Source organism: Sceloporus undulatus, chromosome 2, assembly GCF_019175285.1.
Source record: "Sceloporus undulatus isolate JIND9_A2432 ecotype Alabama chromosome 2, SceUnd_v1.1, whole genome shotgun sequence".
Lineage (NCBI taxonomy): Eukaryota > Metazoa > Chordata > Lepidosauria > Squamata > Phrynosomatidae > Sceloporus > Sceloporus undulatus.
Window position 1 is genome coordinate 83,280,335 of NC_056523.1, and position 6,457 is coordinate 83,286,791.

Sequence of the window (6,457 nt, forward strand, 5' to 3'; positions counted from 1 at the left end):
ACCTTTATTTATGAAGCGCTGTAAATTCAAACTATTCAAACTATTGCATCAGCCAATTCTTGCCACAATCTTGGAGGCTGAAATGGGGCCTAAATACTCTAATGTCACCACAGATCCCCTCAAATCTTGGAAGCTAAGCAAGGTCAGTGCTAGTTACTACTTGATAGGACACTACCAACCAATACCAGGTGCTATAGGCTATATTTCAGATTAAGGAAATGACAAAACCATCTCTGAGTATTCCTTACCCAACAAAACCCTTTGAAATCCATGGGGCTGCCATAAGTTGACAGGCAACTTGAAGGCACAGTAAGCAGAAACAACTGTGCAGTTTCATCTCTTTAAAAGGATGAAAATATGATCTCACAAACAGGCAACTGATGGACTATATAAAATTATTTCACACAGACACACACAAACAGATGGAAACTAAAAATGGGATGAACATTGCTATAGTGAAATGGATGAATGTTTATAACAAACTACTGAACACACACTAAAAATACACTACTCCTCTGCTTATTTTGTGACTGGGGACTGAAGCTGAATTTAACAGAAAAATTGAGACAGAACTGTCTGATTCTATGTGTGCAGGATTTCTGCAAGGAATTCTCCCCAAATATCCCAATGTGCACCATGAATTATATCCCTCATTGTGGTTCTGATGGCAATACATATGACAACAAGTGTTTCTTCTGCATTGAGGCCCTGTAAGTATATAGTGATGTGTAACTTGTTCTAAGTAACTCAAGTAATATTAACATGATACAAAGAAAAGATGAACTCAGTACCTATGGGAATATCCTCGTCCATTTCCATTGTATATTGATATATTTCTGTTAAGATAAGAAATGAGAACTGAAATCCAAGTACAGATCCAAACAGGTTGATGCAGTTTCATATGTTTAAAAGGATGAAAATGTGGTTTCACAAAAAGACTACTGATGGACTATATAAAATTATTTCTTTATTTATGATGTTTCACAAAACATGGACTACATGTAAATCAGGGGTGGGAAGCTGTAGAGGGTCCAGGGGCTATACTCAGTTACATTTATGAAAGTGATGCTTTAATGACTACCAATACAAGAGACAAAATAGTGATTAACTGGAGAATCATACCTGCTACAAATATGATGCTCCTTTTTAACAAAGAAAGCTAGCCAATGAGGAAATTTTGAGGTGGGTTAAAATGCTCTCAAGATTAAATGCAGACTGCAATTCACACAGTTTCCATTGTGTGTGTGACTTCAAGTTTCTTGTTGATTTAAGGCAATCCCATGAATTTCATAGGGTTTTCTTAGGCAAGAAATCCTCAGATGTAAATAATGTATAGATGTACTAAGCCCCTCATCGCCTCATATAAACGAGGGACTAGAATTGTCCAGCCTTGCACATGTTGTTGAACTGCAGCTCCCACCATTCCTCCCCACTGACTCTGCTGCCTAAGGCTGATGGGAGTTACAATCTGACAGCATCTGGAGGACCGCATGATATAACTATGAAGTCAATTTCTACTCTGTTCTATGCTAATTAAACTCAAGTGTTTTCAGTAACCTGAAACCCTTCACATTACACTATTACAGCACTGAAATTACACTTCATTGCCATGGCTCTATCCTTTGGGATTCTGGTACTTGCTGCTAAGGGAGGAGTACTTATATTTCTCCACATGAGAGCTTTAGTGCATCTGACCAAAGTACAAACCCTAGGGTTCCATAGGATGCAACCATGGCAATTTAAGTGCTATAATTGTGCAGTATGAAAAACAAGCAAACAGCTCTTTCCAGTAAATTTATGTTGTGAAAGTAGTCTGGCAAAATAGCTACCAAATTCATTTCTTACAAAGAGGAAATAAGTTCTAGGGCCCATTATAGCACTATTTTACAAAATAAGTAATGCACATTTTTAAAAACAGGATATCTAAGGCCTGGTACATGCTTGACTTGATGTTCAGAGTGGCAGTGGCTTTTTTTCTTTTGGAGAGAAGCCGTAGCCACCAAACCACGCGGCTTCCCTGAGGAGGAAAAAGAACTTGAGAAAAGTGGGTTCTTTTAAAGCCACAGGGATGGCGTAACGAGTGCGCCAGTGGCGCACTCTTTATGTAAGTGCCATGTGGCAACATGTGGATAACGTGTGACGCTTACATAACAATGGTGGCGCCCGTGTACACAGGGAGCCGCCATTGTTACGGTACCATGCCGTACCAGGGTTACGGACCATCTGGTTGCTGTGCGGTCCCCTAACCCTAGTACAGCACCAGCATGGCACTTTTGCACCATCTGTACTGTGCCTATATTTCATGACTCCAGATACATGTGATCATACTTTTGTTATGTTTTATTTTTCTAGGAACAGTGCTGAGCCTTTGTTGCTCAGTCATATGGGCAAATGTGAGAAACCTGAATGATCAAGACTTCTTTACTTTATTTGCTAACTGTAGTACTGGAGTTGTAATTTGGTATTAAAACATTTTAGCTCACAACTGTGTTGTGTGTTGCGTTTTGATTTTTTTCCTGTTAGATTTCATTTCATACCGTAGCATATATTGCTGTTTTTCTTTTTCTGTTACAATGTGTTCTGTCTAGAATGGGTTTTTTAACCTTAAGTAAACGGCACTATGGTTGTCTGCTTTCTCCATTGTCATATAAATGCTCCACCACATGGCCCACCGGTTAGTCACAATCACAGAATCTCCTCTGTCAGTTGTTCCTAGCACATGCATTAACAAATGTGAGCAAGAGTTAAAAAAAAAAAAGGAAGAAAGAAAGAAAAGACCAATCACCAGAGAGAACAGATCAAGGCGAAGGAATGCTTGGAGAAATCCATTATTGAATCACAGATATGGAAGGGAACCTGAAGAAACAACTAGGAAACCACATGTTAAAACACCCTTTACTTAAAAAACAACACAAACTCTAATGAAGCAGTGTTTACCATCTTTTGAGATGTTCTTTTCCACAGCTGAACAGTTCTTATCAGAGTGTGTTAATCATGCTTAGAATCTCCTTTCTTGTCATTTTAATCACTTATTGGGTACTGTCCTCTTTCTTGTTGTTAATAATAAAATAATAATAAAAATTTTATTTATATACCACTATTCCATAGATCACAGCGGTGCACAACATATTAAAAACAGTTAAAAACAACAATATACAACAGCAGTCAATAAAAACATAATGTCAACACTCATACAAAGGCTGAAATGATGAAATACATCACATTTAGGGGAGAAGAATGACAACAAGGTTCATGGGGGGAAAGCTTGGCTGAAAAAATAAGTCTTCAAGTTTTTCTTGAACACAGCAAGGGAACTGGCCATATGGAGCTCATTGGGGAGAAGTTCCAGAGTTGGGGGGCTGAAACAGAATAAGCCCTCCTAGCAGCAGCATAATGAACAGCTGGAACTGCTAAAAGATGTTTCTCTCCCGACCTAAGAGTGTGGGGCGGATTATATGGGGAGAGGCGGTCCTCCAAGTACCCTGGGCCCAAGCCATTTAGGACTTTATAGGTAATAACCAACACCTTGTATTCGGCCCGGAAGCGAATAGGCAGCCAATGAAGATCTTTCAAAACTGGTGTTATATGGCTGGCCCTGGAACATCCAGTAACCAGCCTAGCCGCCATATTCTGCACTAATTGTAGCTTCCGAGTTTGGTACAAGGGTTGCCCCATGTAAAGCGCATTACAGAAATCTAATCAAGAGGTTACCAGAGCATGTACAACGGTTTAAAGGTCCCCCTGGTCCAGGGTCGCAGTTGGCGTATCAGCCGAAGCTGATAACAGGTGCTCCTAACTGTCGCATCCACCTGAGATGTAAGGTGAAGCGACAAGTCAAGAAGCACCCCCAAACTGCAAACCGAGTCCTTCACAGGGAGCGTGACCCCATTCAGGACAGGTGGAAAAATTTCCTTACCTGGGCCAGGAGAGCCTATCACCAGTACTTCCGTTTTCTCTGGATTCAGGCTGAGTCTGTTTTCCCTCATCCAGCCCATTACCGACTCCAAGCAGGCATTAAGAGAAGAGATGCCATCCCTAGTTACTGCATCAGTCGGAGACATAGAGAAGATTATTTGGGTGTCATCAGCATACTGATAACACCGCGCCCCGTGTCTCCGGATAATCTCTCCCAGCACCTTCATGTAAATGTTAAACAGCATGGGGAACAAAATCGCTCCCTGAGGGACCCCAGATGTGAGGGCCCTCTTATCAGAATGACAGTCCCCCAGTTCCACCATCTGGAATCTGCCCGAGAGGTAGGAACGGAACCACTGCAAAGCAGAGCCCGCGATACCTAACTCCCTCAGGTGATCCAGAAGGATACCATGGTCGATGGTATCGAAGGCTGCTGAGATGTCCAAAAGCACTAACAGCGACACGCTTCCCCTGTCCATGCCCAGACGGAGATCATCAACTAAGGCGACCATGGCAGTCTCAACTCCATAACCCGCCCGGAACCCGGTTTGAAATGGGTCCAGATAATCCACTTCATCCAAGACTCCCTGAAGCTGAGAGGCGACTGCCCTTTCGATCACCTTCCCTAAAAATGGCAGCAGCGAGACAGGCCGATAGTTGTTCCGAATTAGGGGGTCAAGGGAGGGCTTTTTCAATAAAGGTTTTACTATGGCCATCTTCAATGTAGATGGAAACTGCCCATCCCTGAAGGATGTATTGATAATAGGGTGTAACATATTAGTTACAACCGTTCCCCCTTGAGCTGTCAGCCATGAAGGACAGGGATCAAGGGAACAAGTCATCCTCCTAACACTTCGAAGAATCTTGTCCACATCCTTGGTACTTACAGACTCAAACTGATCCAGTCTAACCAAGTCCACGGAAGCTCTGGATACCTCTACTCTAGACTCTGAACTAACACTGGCGTCAAGATCAGCCCTTATCCGAGAGATTTTATTCGCAAAGAAGTTGTCAAATGCGTAACAGTAGGCTTTTGATGGTTCCAAGATAGGGTTCAGGGGGGGAGACAATTTAGTGAGCTCCCTCACCACTCTGAACAGCTCTGCTGGATGGGACTCTGTGGACGCAATACGTGCAGAGAAGAAAGAGTGCTTCACTAGAGCGCGACTGGCCAGTCTTATTGCCATTCCATAGGCCTTCTACTGAGACTCTAGGAGTGTCTTGTCGGATAAGCGCTGATGTCTCCGCCAGTCGCGCTCTAGTCGTTGCAAAGCCCGCTTCAGCAGGCCTGAAATGACACTTGGGAGTGATACTGTGTATAGCCCTGGAGAGATCAGAGTCCCAGATGTTGGTCAGGGCATCAACAGCATCACCGTCAGTTCCAACCATAAATCCCTCTAGGGCAGGGGTAGGCAATCTTTTTGAGCTGGGGGCTGGGTTGCTGTCCCTCAGACAACTGGGGGGCCAAAGCCAAAAAATAAATAATTAAATAATTTTTTAAAAAAATTAAATATATAAATAAACCAGGACAAATGTAGGACAAAATTTTCAAATGGAAGACACTTTTTTTAAAAAAATGGAAGACACGCGAAAAAATTTGCTGATTTTTTTTTTAACATGTTAATATAAATGCATGTTTCTGAAGCTTCTATAGACAATTGCCCCCCAAAGGCCCCGGCAGCAATCGGCGGCAGGACTGGGCTGGGGCCAGTCCCAAGGCCTCGCTGGGCCGCATCCGGCCCGTGGGCCGCAGGTTGCCTACCCCTGCTCTAGGGCTTCTTGGAACCTTTTGGGTTCCATCAGCCTGCGAGGGTGGACCATCCGAATAGGTCCGCCACCCCCGGGAAGGATCCAGGTAGAAGCCTTGATACTTGCCTCGACCAGAAAATGATCCGTCCATGACAAGGGAGAGATTTTTGTAACCTCCGCCCATGGAGTCTCCAAATCCATACAGAAGAGAAGATCAAATGTGTTACCAGCCAAATGTGTGGACCCTGAGACTAATTGGGACAGGCCCATGGCTGTCATGGTAGTCATGAACTCCCGAGCCGCACCAGTTAAAACACTACTGGACTCGAAAGGGATGTTGAGGTCCCCCAGGACCAAAAGCCTAGGGGATTCCAACACCAGTTCCGAGACCAGCTGTGTCAGCTCAGCCAGAGAGTCTGCTAGTGCACGGGGTGGCTGGTAGATTTACAGAATCCCCAAACTGTCCTTGTCCTTCAGGGTCAGGTAAATACACTCGATATAATCTGTCTGATGTAAATGGTTCCTGGTCAAGATGATGGTATTCTTATGGATCAAGGCCACACACACACACCCGCCCACCTAACCTGCACTGGTCCTTTACTGAGTACCCAGCTGGAAGGGCCTGAGCCCACACCGCTTCGCTTCCAGGCCCAAGCCAGGTCTCAATGATGCAAGCCAGGTCACAACACTTCTCCTCCAACAGATCGTGTATAATGTGGGTCTTATTCTTTATAGACTTGGCATTGCATAGGAGCAGAGATAGGGTTTGTGGTACAGTTGGACTGACCCACAG